The sequence below is a fragment of the Oncorhynchus nerka genome, linkage group LG2, assembly GCF_034236695.1.
Source record: "Oncorhynchus nerka isolate Pitt River linkage group LG2, Oner_Uvic_2.0, whole genome shotgun sequence".
Classification (NCBI taxonomy): Eukaryota; Metazoa; Chordata; class Actinopteri; order Salmoniformes; family Salmonidae; genus Oncorhynchus; species Oncorhynchus nerka.
In genome coordinates this window covers 14,768,509-14,779,353 of record NC_088397.1, presented here as the reverse complement: position 1 = coordinate 14,779,353, position 10,845 = coordinate 14,768,509, and the positions used below count along the sequence as shown (strand labels likewise).

The 10,845-nt window shown below is 44.7% G+C and overlaps 1 pseudogene; it reads right to left on the bottom strand.

The window, feature by feature from the left end:
• Positions 1-319: 319 nt before the first annotated feature.
• Positions 320-10,744, bottom strand: LOC115123397 (POU domain, class 2, transcription factor 1-like; annotated as a pseudogene).
• Between the last annotated feature and the right edge of the window lie 101 nt (positions 10,745-10,845).

The window sequence follows — 10,845 nt, the reverse complement described above, 5'->3', positions numbered from 1 at the left end:
GCCTGTCCCAGATAAACCCAGCACTAGACAGCATGTCCCAGATGAACCCAGCACTAGGCAGCCTGTCCCAGATGAACCCAGCACTAGACAGCCTGTCCCAGATGAACCCAGCACTAGACAGCCTGTCCCAGATGAACCCAGCACTAGACAGCCTGTCCCCCCCCAAGACTGGAACCATCAGTTAGGATGTCAGTAAAGTTTTACAAACAGGTTTTCTAACCTGCATTAACAAGTAGTCATTTGCATATCCCATCCATTAAGGCCACAAAATAAAACATTTTCTCCCTTGTGATGTGAACATAAAGGCATGAAAAGTACACATTGTGAAAACTTCTGGCTTTACATTTTTGATAAAACAGCACACAACACAAAAGTAAAAAACAGAACGCAGTACATTTCCTTAGTTACAAGAGGACCATAATGGAAACAAGCATTTGGACTTTGTGTATCTGTTGCCAGGTCAAACAAAAAAATCATGGATTTTAAATTGTCAAATCAAATCATTAAACTGCAAGTCAACAGGCCAGAAACGGATCAGTCCACACCCTGTGGTTTACTTTGGTCCAGAGTCACACTTAAACATTTCTATCCTACAGAGGATGTTAAAGATAATGCACTACATTCAATTACAAGAACCTACTAGTTCAGATAGAAAACAGGAATATTTCATGTATATATATTACTTGCATGTGAATATCGAGCGCTAGACGTAAAGTAAAAATGGCCCTCGGATACATATTTCAAAAACTTCTCAATATAGCAGAGCAAACCCACAACAAAGACTCAAGCAGAGATACTACATTTCCCATAAGGCTTTGCAGGAAACCCCCAGAACAAAACACACACCACCAAGAAAAGAAGATCTAACCAGCTACAAAATGAAAACGCTAATGCTTTGGTATGTAGGATCAGACAAGAATAAAGTACCATTTGGGTGACTATATGACATAATAATAGCAGTAGTACTGGACACTGCAGTTACAGTGCATGTGGAGTCAGCTCATGTTGTGTATCAAGATATGATTCTCTGCTGTCGTCACCGTTTCAAACGTACAGCAAAGCTACAAAAAAAAAACAGGTAAACATTTCTACATTCTTAGAATTTATGGTTTCAGTTTTGCTTGACTATATATATATATTGTTTTCTTGCTGCTGAGGTATTTCAATATATTATGTTGAGTCAGTACTGATTGCAGTACCCGGGGCTCTAGTGGCAGCATATTGGTCTTACGAGAAAGAATAAACTCAGAGAAGGCCAGACCTGGACAATCTCCTTTAACTGGGAAATGGCTGTCCTGAGAATTACTTCAAGATCATTACTCTTGTAAATACCTTCTTGAACTCATGTAATCCAAGGCAGATTCAGTATAGGCCATGCAACTCCACTATACTACTGACACCTTACCCTACCTTCTCCAGACGCTCTTTTTGGTATCCTACCTGTCTTCTATAGACCTCGGCATAAGGGAGGAGAATATCAGAGAGAAACATCTTTGTTAGTCTTTGTAAAGTCCCCTTCAAAATATTGCATTAATCTCTCCCGCTCTGGAGAGGTCCATTAGATACATCCCTATGCTACATTACACTAGGGTGATGATAATATAGAGCCAAGTCTAGTACACTAATATTTTTGGGTTGGATAAAGGACATTCCAAGTTCCCTTGAAGTCCGCTGTTTGTAACTCTTCCCAGAGACTGCAGTAAAGCTCTTCCATAGCAAGTCTGCACCCAGGCTCTCTCACGGCCTAGCGATTCTTTTTAAAGAGTTGGAACTATGTTGAAAAACATGTTAAAGCAACAAAACTTTTAATAAAAGTTTTGAAAAATGTACAAACGGCAAATATCAGAGCACACAACTAACCGCACAAAGAACATTTTAGGTAACATGGAAAAACAAGCAGAGAAATCGAATCTTTAGTTGTAAATCTGATGTCAACGGTCCAGGCCTGTACAACACGCCCTCAAGTAAAACTTAAAATTAGAGAACCTAACACACAGATCATCATGAAATCTCTCTAGAAAGTTCAACCATGTCAGTTTCATTCAATACTCAGCAAAATAAAATCAAACGCACATTTTTGGTTTTAGAAGCGGTTCTGAGGAAAAAGAGATTCTATTGCCAAATCTCAATCAATCTTTGAAAGGACCGTTAGGACCCCTTGTGGCAGAGATAGGGAGGAAAACATCTTAAGAATATTTTTCCAACAACAACTTTTTGGTGGTAGCAAAAAGAACAAAGATTAAATAACGACCAATGAAGAGGAAGAAATGGGGAGCGATCCACCCCGAGTTCATTCATTGGGCCTTAGAGGCTCTGACGATGGTGTTGACTGGTGTGGTTGCCGTGGTGATGGGGTTGGTGCCAGCGGTGAGTTGCAGGCTGAGGGCACTGGCAGGGATGAAGCTGACAGGGTTACTACCCAATAAGGACAGGCTCTGGGGGTTCAGGAAGAGTGGCGTGTTCACCATGCTGGGGGCGGAGCCAGACATGCTGGTGTTGGCAAATAGCAGGTTCCCGTTCCCGTCCAGGGTGGTGATGGGGAAGGACCCGCTGGAGGCCAGAGCTGTGAGGAAGGAGGAAGAGGGAAGGTTAGACTAGCATAGTGACTGGGGATCATTTCTCCCTGATAAGACAAGAGAAAGCAAGGGTTCCACATCCCTTCTTGTAACCAAAACAACCCCATTTCAGAGCTCTAGTGACTTTTAAACAAGCCAGAAAAGAACACATTAAATGCACATTTAAGTATGTATATAAAGGTGCATAGTAGCAGGGTGTACTTGCCACTCAACACACCTTGGATGGTGGCTAGCGCTCCTCCAAAACCTGCAGTAGTTAGGTTCAGTAAGGCCCCCCTGGAGGAGCAATGAGTCACTTATGTGATAATGGACAACACATCTTTTCACTTAGATACAGTGGAAACAGCACTTTGTGTCTGTGTGAGCCTCACCCTGTGTTGAACTGCGATGAAGACATGAGACCCGGGCTGATTCCCGCCGCTGCAGCTGCCATTGCAGCCAGACCCCGCCGTTGCTGTAGAGCATCTGCCCCGCCTGCGTCATGGTAACGGCTGGCTGTGACATGGTTGTCACGGAGGAGGAGGGTGTGAGGGACATAGAGGGGACTGTAGGGGTACTGGAGATGACGGATGCTGTGTTGCCGGTGGCTGGCACTAGGGTCCTGTCTAGAACACAGGATAGTCAACATTACACCATATAAATAATGTACTATCAACATCAAATAAATAGCTACAGGACAAAAGACAAGTCTGCATCACCTTCAGCGATGAGGGGAAAAAAACTATCAATAGTTAGTCTGGATATTATTTTTGACGGCATATCGTATCGTTTTGATAATATATTTTTTGCGCTAGTTTGCTGTACCAGCACTATTTTTCCTTCATAGCTTCAAATCAAATTTTGTTTGTCACATACACGTGTTTAATAGATGTTGTGAAATGTTTGTTCTCCATCTTCTATTTAAATAGGAAGACTATTTGTTTTCAGCACTTTTATTTCCCTGACTGATCAAAAGCAGTTCTCATGTCTCTCCCTCGTCCCTCTGCAGCAGACATATGGTGAGCAACATGTTTGGAACATCGAAATCGCAATAAAAATCATAGTATCAAATCGCAATACTTTGAGAAACGCAATACATATGCTATCGGCACCTAAGTATGGTGATTATATGGTATCGTGAGGTCCCTGGCAATTCCCACGATCTTAGTCTGGATAAACTAATGCGGAACTGCTACTACCCATCAGTGTTGGGATTAGTTACTTGAAAAAGTAATATTACTCATTACATTTAACAAAAGTAACGGTTTATATTACTTTGCGTTACTTTCATGAAAAATATCTCAAAAGCTCAGTTTGACTGTGGGAGAGAGGAAGGCGAGCAGCTCGCTCTACTTACTACCTCGGCTTTGATCACTAGTTTCTCCTTTCATCCGTGGCGCTGCCTTCCTGTGTCAGTCTACAAGTGCTGCACTATACATTATATGGGCTGCTTAATTAGCCATATATAATGTAAGCCAAACATCAGCTATCAGTTGTGGTTATAGCCTGCACGTATATGGACCCATAGAGATGCAGAGGACACACTTCCACTAGACGGTGAAGCCCTCTTTGGGCTTTGCCATCACAGAAACTATCAATGGAAAGATCAGACGAGTACACCCAAGACTAGAAAACACACACACGTACCTGTGAGGCTGAAGCTGGTGACAGGCAGAGAGGGGGTGACAGTCACAGTGGTCTGGGGTACAGTGTTCACCAGGCTGGCAGTAGTAGGGGACGAGAAGATGGACTTCTGGAAAGCTGAGCTGCTGGGAGGGTTGATCCTCTTCTCCTTCTGCCGGCGGTTACAGAACCACACCCGGATCACCTCCTTCTCCATGTTCAGCTGGTCTGCTATCAGGGAGATCTCGTCTGACGACGGCTTCTGGTTTTGCTGCAAGGGGACAAAGAGCACCAGACTCAGTGAGGGAAAGTAGACACCTAGTGCTGGCAGTGGTCTGTAGACGCCCCGACTACTTCTAAATGCACGGTGTACAGTCAAACATCCCTTATTTGGGTCGAGCTCTTCTAAATCTCATCTGAACAGGTACAATCTTCTTTGTTAGAACCAGGTCTTACCTGGAGGAAGCTCTTCTCCAGGGCCACACGGATGTTGGTGTCGATGCTGGTCCTCTTCTTGCGGCGCCGGCTATTGAGGTCAGACGCCAGGCTGGGTGACCCGTGACCAGAGCCCAGGGGACTGAGGCTGGGGCTGGACTCTGAGCTCACATTCTCTGCAGCCAGGGGGACAAGGAGAGTGGGTCAGAAAACCCAGAGGGAGAAAAACTCTCAGATACACTACCCAAATATAAAAATGTACACAATGACAGCATTTAAAAAATAAAAAAAAATAACACACACACCTCCTTTATGAGGACCTACCTGCGTCGTTGAGCCACTTCTCCAGCAGCGGTTTCAGCTTACACATGTTCTTGAAGCTCAGGTTGAGTGCTTCAAAGCGGGAGATGGTGGTCTGGCTGAAGTCATTACCATACAGCTTCCCCATGGCCAGCCCCACGTCACCCTGGAGGGAGAAGAGAAGGGGCAGGGAAAGGAAGACTGACATCAACCAGGTTGGTAGTATATAGGGTGAGTTCCCTTCCTTAAAAATGTAGTTTGAAGCACTATTTAGGAAAAAAAGCTCAAGTACAATATAAATGCAATCCCTGGAACTCTTTCATATCTTGTTTCTATGGCAAAATAATCCGTTTTGGATTAAATAATTTATCACAAACACAAAAAATAAAATGTAATCTATTATGAGCGTATTACAGCGGAAACCAGTCCCTGGGCCATACCTGTGTGAAGCCCAGTCTGATCCTCCTCTGTTTGAAGGCCTTGGAGAAAATCTCCAGCTCCTCCAGATCATTGGCATCCTCCAGAGTGGGTGTGCCCAGACCCTTAGGGGGCGGGGTCTGGCTGTGGATGAGGAGCTGGCCAGGGGTGGCAGTTACGGTCCGCGTGGGAGTGGCCGGCTGTGTGCGATAGGAGAGAAAGATAGAGGGAGGAAGAGATGTGCATGGTCTGTGTTCCTGTCCTGAAACAACCCACAGCCACTAACAATTAGGCTATTGTGAAAAAGTGTTTCCCCTGACCTGTGGGGCAATTGTGATAGTTGGAGTCTGTAGGAGGTTGGCTTGGCTCTGAGGTAGTTGAGTGAGAAGATTTTGGGCTTGCAAAAGATCTGTCAAATGAGAGATGGTTTAGTGAAAGGTCCTGAAACATGAAACTACTTCAGTGCTGGTGTATAGCTTACTATGATACTGAAACATACTGGGCTGTCCCTGTGGAGTCTGGGAGATGAAGAACTGAGGCTGTAGCTGGGTGGCCATGGAATGACCTGGCTGGACCAACACAAACTGCTGCAGGCCCTGCTGCTGGAGCTGAGAGAGAGAGAGAGAGAGAGAGAGAGAGAGGAGACAGTGTTAGACAAGTATGAGTCACTGTGTGTGAGTGAGTATATAACACTACAGTAGATCTCTTACAGGAGTGATGTGTATAGGCTGGGACAGTGGTAGTTGGGTGGTGATGGGGGTGGCTGCGGAGGCAGAGATGGCGGCCCCCGTGGTGCTGCTGTTCTGGGCCTGGCTGGCGGAGTGCTGCTGAACGGCTGCTGCAAGGAGCTGGGCCTGAGCCTGCTGGAGAAACAGCTGCTGCTGCGCTGGAGACAAGGTCAACTACACAAACAAACACAAACAGGGAGAGAGAGAAGAGATTGAGGGAGAGAGACAAGAGAAGAGATTGAAGGAGAGAGTGTGTGTGTGACTAAGAGATAAAAGGGGGCGTGTAGGTGTGTATCAGAGATTTAATCTGTGGCTTAAACCCTACTACTTTTAAATTATAAAAAGCCAGTGCAACCTATGGGGATATGACTGCAGAGAGAAGGTGGGAGTATTATAATCAAAGACTGGTTATGAGGCACATGTAAATTGGCATACATTTGCATATCCACCCCCACCTGTTTCTAAGCGACAGTTGGAGTGGGCTAATTAGCATGCAGCAGACAGCGCGCTGGTTTTTTGTTTCAGCGAGAGGAGGCATGCCAGGCAGCAGGCTGCTGTACTTCCATTTTAACGGCTAGTTCCAAGCTGGCGCCAGGGTAGCGGGCTAAAGGCGTCACCATGGCAACGCTGGACGCAATGAATGGACCCCTTGAGTAGCCAAGGGGACGGGATCTTATCCGTCTTGCCTTGGTGTTAGCATCATGTTGGCTATGGAGCTAACTGACTGATGGCTTGTAGAGTATTAGAGACTAAAAGTATGCAAATTAGCATTTCTGGCTTTTGTTAAAAAATAATAAGAAGAATATGAGTAATGCGTGGGAGTGTGTGTGTTACCTGTTGCAGCAGAGCCTGTGACTGTGCGTTGGTGTGGGACATGACAGTCTGCTTCTGAGAGTCCCGGCCATTGGTCAGCACGCCTAGAGACGGGAGGTCAGTCAGAACAACACAGTCAAAATCCTCCAACATTCATCTTTACATTGGACCAAATATACAGACTCAAAGTTGTTACTACTCTGTTACCACAGTACAGCACCGAGGACAACACCATCGAACCTCAAGTCAGTTCAGGACTACATTTTCTGTGATGGAAATGAAACAGGCCATACTATATAAAGACGGCCAAGCTCATTCCAAGAAACACATATTCCATGACATACTAAAGGCTCTAGTTGTAGTCAAAGAAAGGCTGTAGAAACTCACCTTTGACTAAGTCCCCGTTCTCCATGGTGCTTTTACTGGACACTGACAGGTTGATTATCGAGTCTGAAACAGAGAGGAAAATAGAAGCTTGTAAACCAGACGGCTCAGAAACAGCACATGACAATTCAATTTATTCCTTCAGAAAACAAAAGAAAATGGCAAATTCAAAGGATCAACAAGTGTAGAATTCCACAAACCATCACAGGTGTTCTGGAATACTCTATTGTCATGACACGCGGTCCAATACCCATACTACTAGCATACCAATTGAATAGCACTGTATCCAAACCCAAAACATTGCTTCATTCAAGTGGTATGTGGTATGTTAGTGTGGATATTGGAACAGATCTCTCACACTGCTCTGCTCACCGGCTATTGCAGAGTCCACAGTCTGTGGCATCACCGGCATGCCAGGCCAGCTGGCACATCCAGGCCAGCTGGCACTGACCCCGCTCAGTTGGGCCCACTGACCAGGAACAATCAGAACCCAGAAGACTGGCACAGCCAGGTGTGTTAAACAGAACACAACAGGAGGAGATCCGTCTAGTGTTCTCTCTCGCTCACTGTAACAACTAGCTGCTCAGCACACCGCCTCTCTCACTGTAACAACTAGCTGCTCAGCACACCGCCTCTCTCACTGTAACAACTAGCTGCTCAGCACACCGCCTCTCTCACTGTAACAACTAGCTGCTCAGCACACCGCCTCTCTCACTGTAACAACTAGCTGCTCAGCACACCGCCTCTCTCACTGTAACAACTAGCTGCTCAGCACACCGCCTCTCTCACTGTAACAACTAGCTGCTCAGCACACCGCCTCTCTCACTGTAACAACTAGCTACTCAGCACACCGCCTCTCTCACTGTAACAACTAGCTGCTCAGCACACCGCCTCTCTCACTGTAACAACTAGCTGCTCAGCACTGTAGCTGCTCAGCACACCGCCTCTCACTGTAACTCTCTCACTGTAACAACTAGCTGCTCAGCACACCGCCTCTCTCACTGTAACAACTAGCTACTCAGCACACCGCCTCTCTCACTGTAACAACTAGCTGCTCAGCACACCGCCTCTCTCACTGTAACAACTAGCTGCTCAGCACACCGCCTCTCTCACTGAAACAAATCAACAAGAGTGTGGCAAAACAGTATTCCTGTCTTTTTCTCCTCATTTTCTCTCTCGCTCTCTCCCTCCCTGTGGAATGGAACAGAAACAAAGAGTGCAGCTGGCAGCGTAGCGCCCATAACGAAGCAGCGTAATCAGTATTCAGCTGATTAGAGCCGTATGCAAATTCAGCCCCCCGTTTCTCATTAAGCCAAGGCTGCTTTGAAGTTGCAGAGAGCAATTCATTTCACACAGAGCTCCGAAAGCTTTCTGCATAATTCAAAAAATCTCTATAAATATTTATTAGCTAATTTGCATATTAATTGGATAGCTTTTAAGGAGTACGTGGCATGTGCCAAATAAGTTCACTCTTGTGCGCACTCTCTCCCTCGCAACTCTTATAATTTGAGGGCGAGGGGGATAAATGACTTCCAAGCTGTAGGCCCCACTTTGCCATTTGATAGCAAACTGATAGTAAACTTTGTTTCCAATCCAAGACATGAAGGCGTGAGTGTAGGACTACGCAAACCCTTATCATGGCCTTCTCTTCAATGGCAAATCTCCAAAACAAAACATATATGACATTGAATTTGTATACGAGACTGATGGCTGTAGGCCTACACTGAAAATGTTTGAGCTTCAGCAGACAGTTGTGGATAAGAGCCTTGAGTTCCATAAATCTAATTGGCACACAATGCATTATGCAAATCATTCAATTAATAGAATTTCAGATTAGCAATGAATTATGCTTTCATGTTATTGAAAGCCTAAATGCATAATGCAAAGTAGATAAGGGAGAGAGAGCGCACAGGAGAGAGGGGACAGAGAGAGGAGATGGCAGAGAAAATGAAAATTCAGCTTATTCAAATAACAGACATCCAAAATATGCAAAACATTGATCATATTCTGTCAAATTGGAGCTGAAAAACACTGCATAAGATTCCTCCTGACCATTGGAGGCCTTGACGCAGGGCTTTACGACACTCCGTAACATTCTATCAGAGGTCATTTACCTTCAGGTAGACAACTACAGGACTAGATGGTAGTAAAAGGAAAAGTGTGAAAGGAATAGGCTAAGTCAAAACTGTGATTGTTTTCAAAGAGACTAACTGATGTGATGAGTAGTCTACATGAGATCCACAGAAGACCTTGTTCTTCCATCAACCTCTAGTACTACTAGTACACCGTGGGGTGGCTAGGGAGGGGTCTCTTTACCCTACTGTGTCACATGTACTCTTCAGAAAACAGGCTGAGTTAGTAGAACTATAAAAGTTATTCCACTGGCATGCCTGTAGGCCTAGCGGGGAAGACACAAACAATGACAAACGTGGCCATTTCAATTTCAGTCTGCTTTCACTAGCAAACAGAACAAACCAGTTGGGAACAGTAGCCCTCTTTGCACAAAAAGTATTCAACCTGATAGCTAGTCTGTGACCTTGGCCTGGAACAGGTACTTGCCTGTAACCAGAGTTACAAACGTGGTGGCAAACTCCACTCCAAGCTGTTTAACATTCTATCAAAAAGTTTTCGTTCAAATGACGAAGAGAAGTTAGGAGAACTACGCTATAAAGATGTCAACGTTTCCATGGATTTTCAGAGTTTTTCGTTGGTGCGATCTCATTGATACAGTACCCATAACGTTGACTGTGTTCATTGCTACAGTCAAGTTACTGTAGCCAGCTAGTAATGAAAATAAGTGATCTCCTCCTAGCGGTAACCCCCCCCCCCCCCCCCAACTGCATTGCAAATAATAGATTTACTATATTATTAGATTTACTGCAATTGTTGTATCAAATCCTCGCTAGATTCTTTCAAATTAATTCTAAACATACTTCTGAGATAAATGAATATGCAAAATGTAGCTAGCTGCTAGTTAGCACGAAGTAACACTAGCTATTTGCTAGCTAGTGTCCATGCAAGCGAAGCTAGCTCGTTAACTATTGCCTTTTTTTCTGTAGCTATGTTCCATTATATTTTTTTTAAAGGAGTTAAATAGCTAGAGCAAACAACGCAACAGCGTTGCCGATTACAGATCAAATATGTTAAATCGCTGTGACTTTTGGCTATGAATATGGAACGCGCACCACACAAAGGAGGGAATGTCTTCTCCTCGAACGACAACAACAATCCTGGTCAGCTTTTTTCCTCCTACACGCGCCGGGTAAGATTGTAAACTAGAGCAACCATATGGTGCTGGTCTTTTCGTTTATTTGTCACGGAGTCAGACATAATAAAATATAATCTGCAAATGAATATGTAAAATGTAGTAATGATTACCTGGTCCTGAACTTTCATATTGGCTCATTACTCCTCCGTCAGCCATATTGAATATTTAAAACAAATGCATTCAGTCAACTATAGAAGCCCTCCCACCCAGGTCGTCACTATTTGACCACGCTAGAACCGACGGAAGTAGGCCTACAGCGCTTCAAAAACCTCAAACACGATTTTAAACACTTAGACCCGACTAACCACCAACCCTAACATAG